General features: G+C 36.7%; 1 pseudogene; it reads right to left on the reverse strand.

Annotated features, from left to right (window-relative positions):
- Positions 1-15,349: 15,349 nt before the first annotated feature.
- LOC133089948 (cytochrome c oxidase subunit 7C, mitochondrial-like) lies at positions 15,350-15,541 on the reverse strand (annotated as a pseudogene).
- Between the last annotated feature and the right edge of the window lie 6,261 nt (positions 15,542-21,802).

Genomic DNA, 21,802 nt, shown 5'->3' on the forward strand with positions numbered 1-21,802 from the left:
GTGGGGCTACTCTTTGTTGCGGTGTGTGGTCTTCTCATTGCGGTGGCTTCTCTTGTTGCGGAGCATGGGATATAGGTGTGTGGGCTCAGTAGTTGTGGCTCACAGGCTCTAGAGCGCAGGCTCAGTGGTTTTGGCACATGGGTTTAGTTGCTCTGCAGCATGTGGAATCTTCCCAGACTAGGGTTTGAATCCGTGTCCCCTGCCTTGGCAGGCGGGTTCTTAACCATTACCCTACCAGGGAAGTTCCCAGCATTTTTTTGTCACTGGTTGTTCAGTAGTTTGTTATGATTTTGGTGTTTTTGTAAAAAGAGGTGAGCTCATGTCCTTCTACTCCACCATCTTGCAAAGTCCTTCCCAAAATGTGCATCTTTATTCTAACCAGGGAATTATTTTTTCAATAGGCTTCATCAGAGAAAAAAAATCATTTGAGTGCAAACAAGCTCAAGGAAAAAATTTTTTCCCTGAAAATTCAAATGAAAGAATATGGTAGAGCTGGGCAGCAAATTGTCAGTGAGCATCTCGATTGCAGAAAACTCATCCACATCAATCAGCTCTAGGAGTCCTATGAGAGAACTGTAAAATGAGGTCACTGGAATGGATGAGCTACTTCCACTTGGACAGGCTGTAATTCCAGTCCATAAGATGGGTCTTCAGTCACTTTTCCCAAAAAGGTGTAAAATGATCACCCCAAACCCAGGTAGTCTTTGTCCCCTCTGAAACAGAGTCATTCCAAGTGCTCCTGCCAACATGAGCTGTGACTTGCATGGAGCATGCAGGCTGTGGTCTCAGCCTGTACCTATTCTTCAATTTGGTAATGTGGTGTATCACACTGATTGATTCATGGACATTGGAAAATCCTTGCATCCCTGGATAAATCTCACTTGATCATGGTGTATGATCCTCTTTAGTATTGTTGGATTTGGTTTACTAGAATTTTGTTGAGGATTTTTGTGTCTATGTTCATCAGTGATATTGGCCTGTAATTTTTTTTTTTTTTTTTTGTGGTATTTTCGTCTGGTTTTGGTATCAGGGTGATGATGGCCTCATAGAATGAGTTTGGGAGTGTTCCTTCCTCTGAAGTTTTTTGGAATAGTTTCAGAAGGTTAGGTGCTAACTATTCTCTAAATGTTTGGTAGAATTCACCTGTGAAGGCTCTGGTCCTGGGCTTTTGCTTGTTGAGGGTTTTTTAATCACACGTTCAATTTCAGTACTTGTAGTTGGTCCGTTCATATCTTCTATTTCTTCCTGGTTCAGTCTTGGGACATTGTGATGTACCTGTACATTTTGCTATAGCTGTACCATTCCATATTCCCACCAGCAATGTATGTGAGATATAATTTCTTTTCATCCGTGTCAGCATTTGACAATGTCACTATTATGTTACTGTTCTAATAGGTGTAGTGATAGCTCATTGTGGTCTTCATTTGCATTTCTCTCATGGCTAATGATGTTGAACATCTTTTCATGTGCTAGTTTGCCATCTGTATAATCCTTTTCAGTGAAATGTCTCTTCATGTCTATTGTTTTTTGTTTTGAGAGTTACTTATTATTCTGATGGGAGGAGTGGTAGGGAGGCATAATATTTTTTGGTGCTTTTTGGTTCTAAATGGATACTAAGAATTAAAATTTATGACCTTAGAATATTCAGACATGGACAAAGTGGCTATACTAGTTTGTACTTCCACCAGCTCTTTCTTGTGTGCTCATTTCCCCCATACCTTTGTAAATATTTAATCTTATTAAACTTGTTATTTTTTGCCAAGTGGATGAGCAAAAGTAGATCCCACTGTTTTAAGCTGCATTTGTCTGAGACTGAGTATATTTTCATAGGTTTTTGGATTTGTATTTACTCTTTTAAGAATTAATTGTTTGTAGCCTTTGCCACTTTAAAAAATCAATCTTTAATCACACAAATGATCTGTGTCTTATTCTTGATCATCTTTTTTTAAAAGGAAAATTATGAGTAAGGCTAAAGTCACCTTGGAATACTACCCTATTCCTTAACATATCAACCCAAACCTTAGTAGTTTAAAACAGCCACCATGAGTCTCTAGGTTGCCTGGGTAGTTCAACTGATTGGGGCTGACCTAGCTATAAGCTAGCTGGATGACTGTGGTCTGATTGTCCTGGATGGTCTGGAGTGGAATGACTTTCCTTTTCCCCACTTATCCTTCCATTAGGGCATTCTGGAAATGTTCTCATTATGATTCCAAGAAAGGAAATGGAAACATGTAAGCACTTTTTGAAGACTTTGCTTGTGTCCCATTTGCTACTGTTCCACTGGCTAAAGCAAATTACATGGTTAGGTCCAGAGACATTGTGAGGTCATGGCTAAAAATCATAGATACAGGGAGGTATGAAACAATGGGGCCATTGAAGCAGTTAGTCTACCATAGTCTACCCTTTGGCCATGATTAATCACATCCCTCCCATATGCAAAGTATGCTCACCCCCATTCCAGGATCCCCCAAAGACTTTCCAATCATGTCATTATGCTTGGAGTCTAGGACCTCATGATCAACATCAGATATGCATATGGCTCCCTGGATGCAACTTCTCTTTATCTGGGGACCTGTGAACTAAAAAGACAAGTTACTGCTCTCTGCCCCCAAATACAATGGTGAGACAAGGACGGGACACCTGCAACAGACACTCCCATTTAAAGGGAAAGAATGAGGAGGGCATATTGAATCACTGTTCAAAGCAATTCTAAAATCAAGGTGGAAAAATAGTGCCAGGTTCCCCTATTTTTGGCAGGACTTCATTCCAGGTACCTCCTACTTCAGGGATGGCGAATGTCCTTCTTTTTTGGCTGCTCCTTGAGGCTTGTGGGATCTTAGTTCCCTCACCAGGGATTGAACCCGGGCCCACAGCAGTGAAAGTGCCAAGTCTTAACCACTGGACCACCAGGGAATTCCCGGATGGTGAATGTCCTTTGAATGGCACCTAATTCTGCTTACCAGGAGTGGCTTTCTAGTCCATTATATTCCAAGGCCCTTGACATCACCCTCTGAGGTGTCGTTAATTTTCCATTGCCCTCCTTTGGCCACTCCTGAAGAGAAAATATGCGCTTCGCACAATTTCTCAGCATTTTTCCTGTCCAGAGGCCTTTTTACATTTTGAACAGTTTCAGCCCAGTCTGGAGGCACTTATACAATATCCTCAAAAACTTTATGGATTTTCTTTGTATCTGATTCTATTCAACTCCATTTTCTAAAAGCTATACCCCATAATTTTTAAAGAGCTTCATCTTTTCTACGCCTAATCACTGTTACTCTGGTATTGTCAGGCAATGTTCTTAAGATTCCTGGGTTCAGCAGAGAGGGTCTGTAAGGCAAAACCTTAAGCTTTTGCTTATGTCAAGTTTTGTATTGCCCCATTAGCCAAAGCAAGTCATATTGTTAAGCCCAGAGTCAGTATGAGCAGGCACTATAAAAGGGCATAGATGGGAAAAAAAAAAAAAGGGCATAGATGAATGCCCATCTATCCATTTCTCTACTGGGTTACCTTTTTCCTGGGAGTCTTTATATATGCTGTATACTTTGTTAGGTGTGTGATAAATGTACTTTTCAGTATACAGCATGACTTTTCATGTTGTTTATTTTGTTTTTACCTTTTACATTTTTATTTAGTCAAATTTAAAAATTTTAATTTATATTCATATCTGTTCGTTATTTGTTTCAAAGAACTTTCCAAGTTCCCATTTTCTTATAAAGCTTTGACTTTTTCGGGGAAGTTTAGATCTCTCCTCTATCTGGAATTTCCTTTTTTTAAATTGAAGTATAGTTGATTTACAATATTGTGCTAGTTTCAAGGGTACAGCAAAGTGATTTTATATATATTATTTTTCAAATTATTTTCCATTATAGTTTGTTACAAGATATCGAATATAGTTGCCTGTGCTGTACAGTAAATCCTTGTTTATCTATTTTATATATAGTAGTGTGTATCTGCTAATCCCATACTACTAATTTATGCCTCCCTAGAATTTACTTTAGAGAATAGTATGTAGGGACATAATTATTTTTTCCCCAAATGGAGAATCAATTGCCTCAATAACATTATTAAAAGGTCCAGTTTCCTCCCACTGATTTGTAATGCCTCTATATACACATGAATCCATTTCTGAGCTCTCAATTACATTCTTCTGGTCTATTTGCCTATCCTTATACTAATACAAACAATAGTAATTTCTATAGTTTTATAATATGTTTTGATGTTCGGTAGGGCAAGCTCCACTCTTCTTTTTCAAACTTGTTTTTACTACATTTGTGTATGTATATTTTAAAAAATTAATTTATTTTTCTATTAAGACAAAATTTTTAGAGCAGTTTATGCTTCTTAGCAAAATTGAGGGAAAGGTATAGAGATTTCCCACATAATTCCTGCTCCCACACATACACAGCCTCCCCTGTTATCAACATCCCTCACTAGAGTGGTACATTCGTTACAATTGATGAGCCTATGTTGACATGTTACCCAAAGTCCAATAGGTTACATTAGGGTTCATGCTTGGCGTTGTACATTCTATTGGTTTGCACAAATGTATAATGACATGTATCCATCCTTAGGTTATCATACAGAATATTTTCACTCCCCTAAAAATCCTCTGTGCTCTACCTATTCATCCCTCCCTCCTCCTAACCCTGGCAACCACTGATATTTTATTGTCTTCATAGTTTTGCCTTTTCAAAATGTCATATGGTTGGAATCATACAGTATGTAGCCTTTTCAGATTGGCTTCTTTCACTTGGTAATATGCATTTAAGGTTCCTCCATATCTTTTCATGGCTGGATAGCTCATTTCTTTTTAGTGCTGAATAATATTCCGTCGTCTGGATGTACCACAGTTTATCCATTCACCTACTGAAGAACATCTTAGCTGCTTTCAGTTTTAGAAATTGTGAATAAAGGTGCTGTAAACATTCGTGAGCAAGTTTTTATGTGGGCATAAGTTGTCAACTCCTAAGGGTGGATATCAAGGAGTACAATTGCTGGATTACATGGGTAGGAGTATGTTTAGTTTCATAAGAAACAGCCAAACTGTCTTCCAAAGTAACTGTACCATTTTTATATTTACATTTTCATAAGCATTTAATTAATTAATTTGATTATCACAATAAGTTTAGTGCACATTCATCATCTCATATTGATACAACATTAAAGAATAGAAAAAAAGTTTTCATTGTGATAACTCTCAGGATTTGCTCTCTTAACAACTTTCATATGTAACATACAGCAGTGTCAATTATATTTATCATGTTGTATGTTACATTCCTAGTACTTATTTATGTTATAACTGGAAGTTTGTACCTTTTGACTGCCCTCATCCAGTTCCCCCTCCCCACCCTCATATGCATGTCAGAATACCTTATGAAATTCCTTGAAAAATCTTGTTGGTATTAGAATTGTGATTGCATTGGATTTATAGATTATTGGGGAGAGAATTGATAAGTTTATTATAAATCTTCCCAGTCTCGAAAATGGTTTACCTCGCCAGTTAGGTCATGTTTTAATTATCCTTTAATTAAGTCTTATAGTTGTACTATTGCTTGCACATTTGTTATTAGGTATATTCCAAGATACATTATGGTACTGATAACTTTCTTTTTTTTGTTTTGTTTTGTTTAATTAATTTATTTTTGGCTGCACTGGGTCTCCATTGCTGTGCGCGGGCTTTTCTCTAGTTCCGGTGAGCAGGGGCTACTCTTCATTGCGGTGCGCGGGCTTCTCACTGTGGTGTCTTCTCTTGTTTCAGAGCATGGGCTCTAGGCGCGTGGGCTTCAGTAGTTGCGGCACGTGGGCTCAGTAGTTGTGGCTCACGGGCTCTAGAGCGCAGGCTCAGTAGTTGCGGTGCACGGGCTTAGTTGCTCCGCGGCATGTGGGATCTTCCTGGACCAGGGGTCGAACCCGTGTCCCCTGCCTTGGCAGGTGGATTCTTAACCACTACTCCACCAGGGAAGCTCCTGATATCTTTCTTTTTCTACTATATATTATAATTGGTTAGTGTTAGTATACAGGAGCTATTGATTTTTTGTTGTATAAAAGTTTGACTTTCTTGTAGTCAAATTTATGTTTTTGTTTTTAATTGCTTCTGGATTTTGAAACATAGTAAAGAAAGTTTTCCCCACTTTTTCCAATCATGCTGGATATTCACCCATGTTTTTTTTCTAATACTTGTATGGTTTCATTTTTAACTTTTAGAACTCTGATTTGTTTGGAATTTATCCTGGGGTTTAGTGTAAGGAACTGATCAAGTTTTATCTTCTCTATGACAATCTAGTGTACCAACACTAATTTTTCCTTAAAGCCCATCTTTTCCCTGCTGATTTGAGATAGTGCATTATTGTAAACTAAATTTTCGTATTTCTGGATTTTCTCTTTTGTTCCATTGGCCTGTGTGTCTAGTCATGCATAGTATCATGCTGTTTTAATCATAGAGGCTTTATCTCAAGTTTTCATATCTGGTAGGTGTGTGTGAGATTTATTTTAGCACTCACTGGGTTCTTTCTTCCTGCAGATGCATATATTGATATTGATACGTCTTTAGCTGTGGGCCATGTTTAATGTTTGTTTTTCTTCCCTCTACTTTCCCCTCACTAATTTTCTTATGTAGTTTCTATCTTTCTATTCCTTGGTGCACTGTTCTAAAAGCGTTTCTGGCCTCTGATTCCTTCTTTAGATGTATCCATCCTGCAACTCAGCCCTTTTATTGAGTTTTTTAAATCTCAAAAGTTTAATTTTTATTAAGAGTGGTGATTTTTCATAGCCTATTCTTTTTATTTAATGGATGTGTTATCCTCATATTTTTCTAAGTATGTAAATATAATATTCTTATGATAAAAAATCCTGTCCTAATTGCTCTCCTAACTCTATTTCCTTGGACTTAGCTGTCCTGTATGCCAAGTTTCCCTCTCTCAGGTTGTTGGTGTTTGGTGATCCATCGCTGTGCACTTATCTTTAGCTGAGCGACCCTTAGTGTCTGCCTGTTCTGTGCACAGTGCGTTTGTCAGGATGGGTGGGAACCACTATTGCTGCTTTCCTGAGAAGGACATCTTGGGGGCTGATCTTCTGGGCATGAGTGAGCCTTGTCCCCCTTTCCACTAGCATTGTTCCCTTCTATTTGGGATAGTACCTATCTCTCTTACCTAAGCATCCACAACCACTGCTCCTCCCTGGAGGCAGACACCTTCATGATGATGCTTGGCACATTGCGGGTGGTGGTGGGAATGAGCAGGGTTACATCTGTGTTCGTGTTACCAGGTCTCTGTTAGTCACCATGGACCCAGGCCTTCTCTGGCCCTGAGTTTCCACCATGAGCACGAAATTTTTTTTTCCCCACTCTTTCTTTTCCTTCTTCTTCTTCTTCTTCTTTTTTTTTTTTTTTTTGCTAAGTGAATCGTTTTTGTTCTGTATCCTGGCCAGTGGCATCCCTTTGCAGTTTTCAGCTTTCTCTCTCTTTTTTGCCTTTCATGGATTCCTCACATTTTGTGGTCAACTAGAGTTTCCTTTCTTGTTTTAAACATAAGTACAGTATATATTTATTATTAACGATTTTGCCAACACTTTTATGGATTTGTTGCCAAAGGAGAAGACTGTGGCCTTGATTTAGCTTACCATCTTGAAAGTGACACTTTATTGTTTTTTTCTCTTTTCTTTCCTTTTTGGAATTTTGAAATGAATTTTTGTTTATTAAAAAAATCAGAAAATTATACCCACCATCCAGAGCCATATTTATATTAAGAATAGATTATTACAGTTTACAGTTTATACTTGTATATTTACACTTTAAATAATAAGTATAGCAATGAATTAATTTTAAAAAATAGGACATAGAGTGAAGGATAAATGTTGCAATTCTTTCAAGATTCTTAAATTATTTACAGTCTGGGTCTAACTTTAAAAATGTGTTCATTATATAAGGAAGTGTATAGCAAACTCTGATGTGCCCACCTATTATCCACCATCTGCTCTGTCACATGTCAGTATCCTGCCATATTTTCTTTAGATTAAAAAATAATAGAATATTACAGATACAGTTAAAGTCTCTTACATGCCCTTCCCTTATCCTATTCTCTTCACTCCCACTCCTGAGCTAACCCCTAATAGGGATTCTTTTGGTTGTCTTTATTATGTTTTTGTACGATCATTACATATGAATATAACAATAGGCAATGTATAGTATATTTTCAATGTTTTAAAAACTTTATATAAATGACATCATATTGTACACATCTTTAAGTAAGTTGATTTTTAAACTCAACCTTATGTTTTTGAGATTTATCCATGTTAATACATGTAGCTCTAATTCATTCATTTAACATTTCCTTTCTGTGATTAGACGATGATTTTTTAAAAAATAAATTTGTTTATTTTTATTTTGGGTCGTGTTGGGTCTTTGTTGCTGCGCGTGGGCTTTCTCTAGTTGTGGTGAGCGGGGGCTACTCTTTGTTGCAGTGTGGAGGCTGCTCACTGTGGTGGCTTCTCTTGTTGCAGAGCAGAGTCTCTAGGCACGCGGGCTTCAGTAGTTGTGGCACGTGAGCTCAGTAGTTGTGGCTCGCGGGCTCTAGAGTGCAGGCTCAGTAGTTGTGGCGCACGGGCTTAGTTGCTCCGCAGCATGTGAGATCTTCCTGGACCAGGGCTCGAACCTGTGTCCCCTGCATTGGCAGGCGGATTCTTAACCACTGTGCCACCAGGGAAGTCCTAGACCGCAATTTTTTATCTTTTTTTTTTTTTTTGCCAATGGTCATTTAGGTTGTTTCCAATTTTTCTTTATTACAAACAGTGGTACTGTGAACATTCTTTAAATGTTACTTCATGCATATGTGCTAGACTCTCTAGGGTATATACTTAGAAATGTAACTGCTGGATTACAGGATATACACATCTTTAGCTTAATTAGATTTTGCCAAATTGCTCTCCAGAGTGGTGGTGCCAATTTGTACTTCCTCTAGAAGTGTATAAAGACCCTGTTTCCCCAGGAACTCATCAGAACTGGGTGCTATTGGACTTGTTAATTATTGCCACTATTATGAGGGTGAAATTGTACTGCAATGTAAATTTAAAGAGCATTTTCCTAGTTATTAATGAAACTGAGTAACCTTTCATTTTATTGTTGCCCATCAGGTTTCACTTCTGTGATATGTATGTTTATCCATCCTATATATAATAGTTTGCATCTGCTCATCTCAAACTCCCAATCCATCCCTCCCCTGCCCCCCTCCCCCTTGGCAACCACAAGTCTGTTCTCTATGTCTGTGAGTCCATTTCTGTTTCATAGATACGTTCATTTGTGTTGTATTTTAGATTCTTCACATAAGTGATATCATATGGTACTTATCTTTCTCTTTCTGACTTACTTCACTTAGTATGATAATCTCTAGGTCCATCCATGTTGCTGCAAATGGCATTATTTCATTCTTCTTTATGGCTGAGTAGTATTCCATTGTCTATATGTAACACATCTTCTTTATCCATTCATCTGTCGATGGACATTTAGGTCGTTTCCATGTCTTGGCTATTGTGAATAGCGCTGCTATGAACATAGGGGCACATGTATCTTTTTGAGTTAGAGTTTTGTCTGGATATATGCCCAGGAGTGGGATTGCTGGATCATATGGCAACTCTATTTTTAGTTTTTTGAGGAACCTCCACGCTGTTTTCCATAGTGGCTGCACCAATTTACGTTCCCACTAACAATGTAGGGGGGTTCCCTTTTCTTCACCCTCTCTAGCATTTGTTAAAAAATGTTATCATTTTTTAAATGATGGCCATTCTGACTGGTGTGAGGTAGTACCTTCCTGTAGTTTTGATTTGCATTTCTCTTAGCGACGTTGAGCGTCTTTTCATGTGCCTATTGGCCATCTGTATTTCTTCTTTGGAGAAATGTCTATTTAGGTCTTCTGCCCGTTTTTCAATTGGGTTGTTTCTGTTTTTGTTGTTGAGTTGTATGAGCTGTTTGTATATCTTGGAAATTTGTCCAGATATTTTATGTTTTCTTCTAAAGGTTTTATAGTTTTGCTCTAAATTTATCTTATCTCAATATGGATAGTTAATTATCTTAGAACCACTGATTGAATTGCATATATTTTCTCCCTGATTTTTAAAAATGCTGCTTCTTGTGCTGTGTATCTGGCTCATCTATCTGTCTGTCTGTCTGTCTATCTATCTATCTATCTATCTATCTATCTATCTATCTATCTATCTATCTAATCTGTTTCTGACCTTTCTACTCAGTTCCGTTGGTGTATTTACTCATTCCTGCATCAATACGACTATATTTTAATGGTTGTAGCTTTGTAAGAAATCTTATCTACCATTCCCTACCCCCTAGATTGTCTTGGCTATTCTTGGTCTTATTTGAATTTGATTAGATTTGATTGGAAGTACATAAAATTTATAGTTAACTTGGGGGAGAACGTCTACCTTTAGGATATTGGGCCTTCCCAGTCATGAACATATATCATCATTTGTATCAGTCTTTTAAATGTCTTTTATAAACATATAATTTTCTCTATAAAACACTTGCATATAATTTGGTTAGATTTATCCTTTGGTACCTTGTATTTTTTGTGCTATTATATATTACGCATCATTTAAAAATGACATTTTCAAATTGTTTGTATAAAATCACAAGTGACTTTTCTGTATCTCTTGTCAAAGTTGCCAAACTCTTTTATTTGTTCTTAATAGTATGTCTTTAGAAACTCTTTGATTTCCCACATATTTATATACACCATAAATAAAAACTTTTTTGTTTTTCCTTTTCAATCTTATGTATGTCTGCCATCAACCCACCCACCCATATCTGTCGATCAGTCCCTCCTTCTGTCCATCCATCTTATTACCTATACTTGCTAGAGTCTCTGGCACCATACTGAAAGGAGGGGAGACAGTGAACATTCTTTGTTTTCTTTTATTGAAGTTATAACATTGTGTTAGTTTCAGGTGTACAGCAAAGCAATTCAGTTATATAAATATGTATATATAGTCAGATTATTATCCATTATAGTTTATTGTAAGATATTGAATATTGTTCCCTATGTTATATAGTAAGTCCATGTTGCTTATCTATTTTATGTATAGTAGTTTTTATCTATTAATTCCCTACTCCTAATTTATCCCCCCCTTCCCCTTTGGTAACCATAACTTTGTTTTCTATGTCTGTGAGTCTGTTTCTGTTATGTACATAGATTCATTTGTATTATTTTTTAGATTCTACATATAAATGATATCATATAATATTTGTCTTTCTCTGGCTTCACTTAGTATGATAATCTCTAGGTTCATCCATGTTGCTGCAAATGGCAATGTTTCATTCTTTTTTATGGCTGAGTAATATTCCATTGTGTGTGTGATATATATATGTATGTATATATATACCACATATTCTTAAACCAGTCGTATATTCGATGGACACTTGGGTTGCTTCCATGTCTTGGCTGATGTAAATAGTGCTGCCATGAACATTGGGGTGCATGTATCTTTTCAAATTAGAGTTTTCATCTTTTCCAGATGTATGCCTGGGAGTGGCATTGCTGGATCATATGGTGGCTCTATTTTTAGTTTTTTAAGGAATCTCCATGAGACATTGAACCTTCTTGATTTGTTGCTGACTCTAAAGAGAATGAGTTTAACATGTCACCTAAAATATGATGTGGGATTTAGTTACCTCTATTAGTTAAGATAATATTAGATGCTGTAACAGACCTCAAAATCTCAGTGTCTGCAGGAAAAAGTGAGTTTATTTTTTGCTCAGTTAACTTTCATGTCAAGTATTTCTGGTGGGTGGACAGTCATCTAAATGATCACACAAGGGACCAAAGTTCTCTCCAAAATGTGGCTTCTAAGGCCACCATGGAAGCAGAAGGAACATGGAAGGGTCATACATAGGAGAATTTTACGGATCAGGCCTGGAAGTGGTGTGCACCACTTATGCCTACTTTCCAGTGGCCAGAGCTCAGTCATATGGCCACACGTAACTGTGATGGAGGCTGGATTCTGTAGTGGACTGGTGTGCCTGGAAGGAAGAAGGAATGAGGTTTGTGAACAGCTAGGTAGTTTTTGCTGAAGTCTGCCCTTCCATGTACAAAAGATCTATTTCAATCTTTGTCACACATGTAACATGGTGCCCTCTCCCCAAGGGATACAAGCCAGGGCACATCTAGTTGCTCCTTCTAGATCAAGTACCAGGAGCTCTCTGGGAGATGCGCAGGCTCTCCTTTAGGTCCTGATATAGTTTCATGTCATCCGATGAGCTGTGAACTCATAAGACAAGTCCTGGCCCTCCCCTTGCCTAAGCAAATGACTGGTGGTGAAGCAAGTGCAGGAAGGAGCCCTACATGAATTTCTCTTCAGAAAAGGAAAGATGACTACACACACAGCATTTCCTGGTCAGCAGTAATGATGAAATGCTGCCAGGCAGGCTCCGGGATGTCCCCCTGTCCACTCGGTTTCAAGTGCCAGTAATTGTACCCATTGGGCATTACTAGCGATAATTCTCAAAACTAATTTATTTCCCAGGGGAGTTCCCTTCTATTACTAATTAGTTAAGAGGTTTTCTTTTTAAAATCATAAATGGGTGTTTAATTGTATCAGGTGCTTTTTCTGTATCTTATTGAGGGGATCACAGATTTTTCTTCCTTAATATGTTAATGTAGTGAATTACACTAGTACCTTAGAATATATCAATGCTTGTATTACTGGGATATACTCTTCTTGGTCATGAGGTATTATCTTCTAAAAATCTGATTTGCTAGAGTTTTATTTGGAATTTTTCTATCATTGTTCGTAAGTGAGATCGGCCTATAATTTTCATTTCTTTTACTGTTCTTGTCTGGCATTTGTTTTAAGAATTTCCCAGCATCATAAAATGAATTGAGGAGCTTTTCCTTCTTTCTATTTTCTGAAACATTTTGTGTAAGATAGAGATGCCTCTTAAAGTGTCTGGACCTGGTGATTTGGTTTTGTTTTTGTGAGTTGATTAACTATTGATTTGCTTTCTTTTATAAGCTTATTCAAGTTTTCCATTTCTTCTTGAGTTCATTTTGGCAAACCATTTTTCTAGGAAATGGTCCATTTCATTTACGTTTTCATATAGATTGCATAAAGTTGTTTGTAGTAATCCATTATGTTTAAAAACATCTCTGCTAAATCTGTGAAAACTATATCTTCTTTTTTGTTCCTAATGTTTATACTCTCTTTCCTGATCAGTCTTGCTGTGGGTTTGCTATTTTATTAGTTTTTGCAAAGAATCAGCTTTTGGTTTTATTAATCCTTGTTGTCATTTGTTTTCTATTTTAAAAATGTCTGCTCTTACTCTTTTTTTTTGCTTTCAATTTTCTTCAGGTTTATTCTGCTGTTCTTTTTGTAATTTCTTGAGCTGAATTCTCAGATCTCTGCTGTCTAAACTTTTTATTCTTTTCTAATATAGACATTTTTTTCTAATGCACATATTTCCCTCCATCTGTGGTTGTACGTGCATCATACAAGTTCTGATATATATATCTCTAATAGATATCAGATAATATATATAGATGTATCTCTAATCACTTAATTTGTAATAGTTTCTAATGTCCATTATAATTTCTTCTTTGACTTACGAATTATTAACAGTTACACAATTAGGTCTCCAAATGTACAGAGATTCTTTGGTCATCTTTTCTGTTATTGATTTCTGTTTTACTGAATTATGATGAGAGAACATGTTTTATGATTTTGATTATGTGGTACTGAAAAAGTTTTTTTGTGGCATTGTGCCTGGTACATGGTTTTTTGTGTAGTTTTGTGTGAGTTTGAAAATATTTTGTTTTCTCTAATTGCAAGGTTCTACATACATCTCTCAATCAAGCTTATTTGTTGTGTGGTTCAAATATTCTATCCCTATCACTTTTTATTTGCTCAAGACAATTATTGAGAGAACTATGTTAAAATCTCCTGGCATGATGGTAGATTTTTGGTTCCTCCTTGTAACACTATCAAATTTGCTTTATATACTTTGAGGCTATGGCTTTATAATTTGTTTTATCTGCCTGGTGAATGGCAACTTTTATCATGTAATAACTCTCTTTAACCTTGCTCTTCACTCTAAAGTCTATTGTGAGGTATTAATATGACCAGAACAGTTAAAATTTTTTTTATTTTATATTGGAGTATAGCTTTTTTTCCAGCACTTAAAATATTTTTATATAGCTCAGCAAATGTAAAAATAGGAAGGAGGCTCTATTCCCATTTCCTCCAAGAAAATCCAGAATGTTACATTTGTATTTGAGCAAAGATTCGAACCAAGAATTCAAAATCATTTTATGAACCCTAAACTCTTACTCTTGCTTCCACTGTTCCCAAAGGTAGAAATTCTTAATGTTATATAGAAAAACTCTCCAATCACAGAATAACATCTGACTCATCAATGGATAATCAAAAAACAACACACAAATACATGGAATGGTTGGACAAAGTCATTTAAACTAAATTGCATCCATATTTAAGTAGTTGCCAGGTGGTTATTGAAGAGCCTAAAGAAAGATAGGTATTCTAGGGACCAAACCGGGATTAAAATATTCAGTAGCAAATTACTTTTCCCCTGCCCTAATATAAAACCCTAGGAACTAAGTCATTACATTTTAAGTGGTAAGCAGCATTTCACTACTCATAATTTTGATTCACGGATACAATTACTAACCAGAGCCATCTCGTAACCCATTTCTACTAGTCAAAGCTGCAGAATAAAATGGGAATATTTCCTATATTGTCTCATATGCGATTACATTCCATTTCAAATATTCTTTCATTCGTTCTAAATAAGACTAATGTTGGTCAGTAGCACATTTATCAAGTGAAAAATTTCAGTTTTAGGGTACAGGTCTAGATGAATAAAATGAAGCTCTTGAACTTAAATCTGCATACACTACTGGTTTTCCTAATGGTTAACTAATTGTCACTCATGGAGAAAAATGAATTTATTCCTTCAAAGTAAAAAAAGACTAAAAGTGTATCTTTTTTCTACCCTTAAATTAAAAAAACTTACAGGACAAAGTTTGCATTTCTCTTTCACAGTGAATTACTGACAAATTCCTGAACCAGCAAACAAAAATTAAAATTCAGAATTTAAGACCAAGAAACAAGCTAAATCATGTAATATTTAATTAAGAAACTAATAATGGAATATTGCCCAAATAAAAAGTAAGCACAAGCTCAATTAGCATGTTCCATATTTCAGAGAAGAAGCATTAAGGGTTTATGCCATAAGTTTATTTACAAACATATCTAGGATGCTGAGTTCAAGAGTTTGATCCTTTTTTCAAAGAGACTGCCCCTCTTAAAATGCTGCTCTACATATCTGTCTCATGGATTATTTTTTAAGCAGTTGCTGTCTAACTCTGAAGAAAGACACAGCAAATCCAGACCCAAAGTACAAAGTCATAATAGCTAGTAACTGCTACTTCTTTTCCACTGAAAATGGTAAATTCTTCCCTGGACCCTCCTCATAGTGGCTCCTACAGACCACAGAGGTTGTGAACCTCTGGATGCTCTATCCCAACATAGTGCTGTGGGAAGCTCTGCAAAAGGCGCAGAGACTGAAGGTGCAAGAAATGGTGGCGGCACACCAAGCTGTATTGGAGCATAGTTGAGTAGCAATGTTGTGTTAGTTTCAGGTGTACAGCAAAGTGATTCAGTTATATATATACTTGTATCTATTCTTTTTCAAGTTATTTTCCCGTTTAGGTTATTACGGAGTATTGAGCAGAGTTCCCTGTGCTATACAGTAGGTCCTTGGTTATCTATTTTATGTTTTTTTTTTTTTCCAAATTTTATTTTATTTATTTATTTTAAACATCTTTATTGGAGTATAATTGCTTTACAATGTTGTGTTAGGTTATCTATTTTAAATAGAGCAGTGTGTACATGTCAATCCCAAACTCCCAATTTATCCCTCCCCCTCCCCTTCTACCCTGGTAAGCATAAGTTCATTCTCTAAGTCAGTGAGTCTGTTTCTATTTTGTAAATAAGTTTATTTGTATCATTTTTTTTAGATTCCACATATAAATGATATCATATGATATTTGTGTTTCTCTGTCTGACTTAATTACTTAGTATGATAATCTCCAGGTCCATCCATGTTGCAGCAAATGGCATTATTTCATTCTTTTAAATGTCTGAGTAATATTCCATTGTATATATGTACCACATCTTCTTTATCCATTCCTCTGTCGATAGCCATTTAGCTTGTTTCCATGTCTTGGCTATTGGAAACAGCGCTGCAATGAACACTGGGGTGCACGTATCTTTTTGAATTATGGTTTTCTCAGGGTATATGCCCAGGAGTGGAATTACTGTATCGTATGGTATCTCTATTTTTCATTTTTTAAGGAACCTCCATAGTAGTAATATCAATTTACATTACCACCAACAGTGAAGGAGGGTTCCCTTTTCTTCACAGCCTCTCCAGCATTTATTGTTTGTAGACTTTTTGATGATGGCAACTCTGATCATTGTGAGGTGATATCTCATTGTAGTTTTGATATGCATTTCTCTGATAATTAGTGATGTTAAGCATCTTTTCATGTGCCTCCTGGATATCTGTATGTCTTCTTTGGAGGAATGTCTATTTAGGTCTTCTGCCCATTTTTTTGATTGGGTTGTTTGTTTGTTTTGGGATTGAGCTGCATGAACTGTTTGTAAATTTTGGAGATTAATCTCTTGTCAGTTTCATCATTTGCAAACATTTTATCCCATTCTATGGCTTGTCTTTTCGTTTTGTATATGGTTTCCTTTGCTGTGCAAAAGCTTTTGAGTTTAATTAGGTCCCTTTTGTTATTTTTGTCTTTATTGCCGTTACTCTAGGAGGTGGGTCAAAAAAGATCTTGCTGAGATTTATGTCAGAGAGTGTTCTGCCTATGTTTTCCTCTAAGGGTTTTATAGTATCCAGTCTTAAATTTAGGTCTTTGATCCATTTTGAGTTTATTTTTGTGTATGGTGTTAGGGAGTGTTCTGATTTCATTCTTTTACATGTAGCTGTCTAGTTTTCCCAGCACCATTTACTGGAGAGACTATCTTTTCTCCATTGTATGCTCTTGCCTCCTTTGTCATACATTAGGTGACCATAGGTGCGTGAGTTTATCTCTGGACTTTCTACCCTGTTCCATTGATCTGTATTTCTGTTTTTGTGCCAGTACCGTACTTTTTTGATAACTGTAGCTTTGTAGTATAGTCTGAAGTCAGGGACCCTGATCCCTCCAGCTCCATTTTTCTTTCTCAAGAGTGCTTTGGCTATTCAGGGCCTTTTGTGTCTCTATACAAATTAAAAAATTTTTTGTTCTAGTTCTGTGAAAAATGCCATTGGTAATTTGATACGAATTGCATTGAATTTGTAGATTGCCTTGGGTAGTATAGTCATTTTCACAACATTGATTCTTCCAGTCCAAGAACATCGTATATGTTTCCATCTGCCTGTATCATCTTTGATTTCTTTCATCAGCATCTTATAGTTTTCATAGTAGAGATCTTTTGCCTCCTTAAGTAGGTTTATTCCTAGGTATTTTTATTCTTTTTGATGTGATGGTAAATGGGATTGTTTCTTTAATTTCTCTTTCTGATCTTTCATTGTTAGTGTATAGAAATGCAACAGATTTCTGTGTATTAATTTTGTATCCTGCCACTTTACCAAATTCATTGATGAGCTCTAGTAGCATCTTTAGGATTTTCTATGTATAGTATCATGTCATCTGCACTTACAACTTTACTTCTTCTTTTCCAATTTGGATTCCTATTATTTTTTTCCCCCTCTCTAATTTCCATGGCTAGGACTTCCAAAACTATGTTGAATAAAAGTGGTGAGAGTGGACATCCTCATCTTGTTCCTGATCTTAGATGGAATGCTTTCAGTTTTTCACCATTGAGTATGATGTTAGCTGTGAGTTTGTCATAAAAGGCCTTTATTATGTTGAGGTAGGTTCTCTCTATGCCTACTTTCTGGAGAGTTTTTATCATAAATTGTGTTGAGTTTTTTTGAAAGCTTTTTCTGCATCTATTGAGATGATCATAGGTTTTTATTCTTCAATTGATTGATGTGGTGTATCACATTGATTGATTTGCAGATACTGAAAACTCCTTGAAACCCTGGGATAAATCCCACTTGATCATGGTGTTGATCCTTTGAATGTATTGTTGGATTTGGATATTTTGCAGGTATTTGTTGGGGATTTTTGTGTCTATCTTCATCAGTGATACTAGCCTGTAATTTTCTTTTTTTGTGGTATCTTTGTCTATTTTTTTTTTTTATCAAGGTGATGGTAGTCTCATAGGATGAGTTTGGGGGTGTTCCTTCCTCTGCATTTTTTTGGGAATAATTTCAGAAGGATAGGTGTTAACTCTTCTCTAAATGTTTGATAGAATTCACCTGTGAAGCCATCTGGTCTTGGACTTTGTTGCAAATTTTAAAATCACAGGTTCAATTTCAATACTTGTGATTGGTCTGTTCATATTTTCTATTTCTCCTTGGTTTAGTCTTGGGAGACTGTACCTTTCTAAGAATTTGTCTATTTCTTGTAGATTGTCCATTTTATTGAAATATAATTGCTTATACTAGTCTCTTACGATCCTTTGTATTTCTGTGGTGTCCATTGTAATGTCTCCTTTTTCATTTCTAATTTTATTGTTTTGAGACCTCTCCCATTTTTTCTTGATGAGTCTGGCTAAAGGTTTATCAATTTTGTTTATCTTTTCAAAGAACCAGCTTTCAGTTTTATTGATCTTTTCTATTTTTTTCTGTCTCTGTCTCATTTATTTCTGCTCTGATCCTCATGACTTCTTTCCTTCTACTAATTTTGGGTTTTGTTTGTTTTTTCTCTAGTTGCTTTAGGTGTAAGATTAGGTTGTTTATTTGAGATTTTTCTTGTTTCCTGAGGTAAGATTATATTGCTATAAACTTCCATCTTAGAACTGCTTTTGCTGCATCCCATAAATTTTGGTTCATTGTGCTTTCATTTTCATTTTTCTCTAGGTATTTTCTTGATTTCCTCTTTGATTTCTTCAGTGATCCATTGGTTGTTTAGTAGCATATTGTTTAGCCTCCAAGTGTTTGTGTTTTTCACAGTTTTTTTCTTGTAGTTGATTTCTAATCTCATAGTATTGTGGTTGGAAAAGATGCTTGATATGATTTCAGTTTTCTTAAATTTACCAAGTCTCGCTTTATGGCCCAGCAGGTGATCAGTCCTGGAGAATGTTCCATGTGCACTTGAGAAGAATGTGTATTCTGCTGCTTTTGGATGGAATGCTCTATAAATATCAATTAAGTCCATCTGGTCTCATGTATCATTTAAGGCCTGTGTTTCCTTTTTGATTTTCTGTCTGGATGGTCTGTCCATTGATGAAAGTGGGGTGTTAAAGTCCCCCACTATTATTGTGTTACTTTCAATTTCTCCTTTTATGGTTGTTAGCTTTTGCCTTATATATTGAGGTGCTCCTATGTTGGGTGCATATATATTTACAGTTGTTGTATCTTCTTCTTGGATTGATCCCTTGATCATAATGTAGTGTCCTTCTTTGTCTCTTGTAACAGTCTTTATTTTAAAGTCTATTTTGTCTGATATGAATATTGCTAGTCCAGCTGTCTTTTCATTTCCATTAACATGGAATACCTTTTTCCATCCCCTTACTTTCAGTCTGTATGTGTCCCTAGATCTGAAGTGGATCTCTTCTAGGCAGCATATATACGCATCTGGTTTTTGTGTTCTTTCAGCCAGTCTATGTCTTTTGGGTGGAGCATTTAATCCATTCACATTTAAGGTAATTGTCGATATTTATGTTCTTACTGCCATTTCCTTAATTGTTTTGGATTTTGTTTGAAGATCTTTTGTATTCCCTTCTTCTTTTGTTTTCTTTTATTGTGATTTTATGACTATCTTTAGTGTTGTTTTTGGATTGCTTTTTCTGTTTTGTGTGTGTTTCTATTGTAGATTTTTGGTTTGCAGTTCCCATGAGGTTTTGATATGGCAGTTTATATATAAACAAAATTGTTTAAGTTGCTGGTCTTTTAATTTCAAATGGATTTCCAACATCCTGCATTTGTACTCACCTGTTCTCATGATTGCTGGTTTTGATATCATATTTATGTGTGGATGATTTCCTATCTTACTGTATTTTTGCCTTTACTGGTGAACTTTCCCATTCCTAATTTTCTTGTTTCTAGTTGTGGCCTTTTCTTTTCCACCTAGAGAAGTTCCTTAAGCGTTTGTTGTAAAGCTGGTTTTGTGGTGCTGAATTCTCTTAGCTTTTGCTTATCTGTAAAGCTTTGGATTTCTCCATTGAATCTGAATCAGAGACTTGCTGGGTAGAGTGTTCTTGGTTGTAGGTTTTCCCCTTTCATCACTTTAAATATGTTGTGCCACTCCCTTCTGCCCATCAGAGTTTCTGGTGAGAAATCAGCTGATAACATTATGGGTGTTCCCTTGTATGTTATTTGTTGCTTTTCTCTCGTTGCTTTTAATATTTTTTCTTTGTCTTTAATTTTTATTAATTTGATTATTATGTGTCTTGGTGTGTTCCTCCTTGGGTTTATCCTGCCTGGGACTCTCTGCGCTTCCTGGTCTTGGATGACTATTTCCTTTCCCATGTTAGGGAAGTTTTCGGTTACTACCTCTTCAAATATTTTCTCAGGTCCTTTCTCTCTCTCTTCTCCTTCTGGGACCCCTATAATGCAAATGTTGGTGTGTTTAATATTGTCCCAGAGGTCTCTGAGACTTTCTTCATTTCTTTTCTTTCTATTTTCTTTATTCTGTTCTGTGGCAGTGATTTCCACCATTCTGTCTTCCAGCTCACTCATCCGTTTTTCTGCCTTACTTATTCTGCTATTGATTCCTTCTAGTGAATTTAAAAATTTTAATTATTGTATTGTTCATCTCTGTTTGTTTGTTCTTTAGTTCTTCTAAGTCTTCGTTAAACATCTCTTGTATCTTCTCGATCCGTGCCACCATTTTTTACCAAGATCTTGGATCATCTTTACTATCATTACTTTGAATTTTTTTTCAGGTAGATTGCCTATCTCCACTTCATTTAGTTTTCCTTGTGAGTTTTTATCTTGTTCCTTTGTCTGGGACATATTCCTCTGCCATGTCATATTGTCTAACTTTCTGTGTTTTAGTCTCCGTTCTGTAGGCTGCATGATAGTAGCTCCTCCTTCTGGTGTCTGCCTCCTGGTGGGTGAGGTTGTTCCAGAGGCTTGTGCAGGCTTCCTGGTGGGAGGGACTGGTGTCTGCCCTCTGGTGGGTGGTGCTGGGTCTTGCTCTCTGCTGGGCATGGCCGTGTTAAGGTTTGTGTTTAGAGGTGGTTGTTGGCTCAGTATGGCTTTAGGCAGCCTGTCTGCTGATGAGCGGGGCTGTGTTCCTATCCTGCTGGTTGTTTCGCCTGAGGCGTTCCAGCACTAGAGCCTGTAGGCTGTTGGGTATGGCCAGGTCTTGATGCCAAAATGGCAACTTCCAGGAGAGTTCACACTGATCAATATTCTCTGGGGCCTCTGCCACCAGTGTCCTTGCCTCCTCAGTGAGCCACAGCTGACTCCTGCCTCCACAGGAGACCCTCCAAGACTCGTAGGTAGGCCCAGCCCAGGGTCCTATGGAGCTACTGCTTTATGCTGGGTCCCAGTGTACTTGAAACCTTGTGTATGTCTTCCAAGCGTGGAGTATCTGTTTCCCCTTGTCCTGTAGCGCTCCTGCACTCCAGCCCTGCTGGCCTTCAAGGGCAAATGCACTGGGGACTCCTCCTGATGCCAGACCCTCAGGCTGGGTAGCATGACGTGGGGCTCAGG

This window comes from Eubalaena glacialis, chromosome 4 (genome assembly GCF_028564815.1).
Source record: "Eubalaena glacialis isolate mEubGla1 chromosome 4, mEubGla1.1.hap2.+ XY, whole genome shotgun sequence".
NCBI lineage: Eukaryota > Metazoa > Chordata > Mammalia > Artiodactyla > Balaenidae > Eubalaena > Eubalaena glacialis.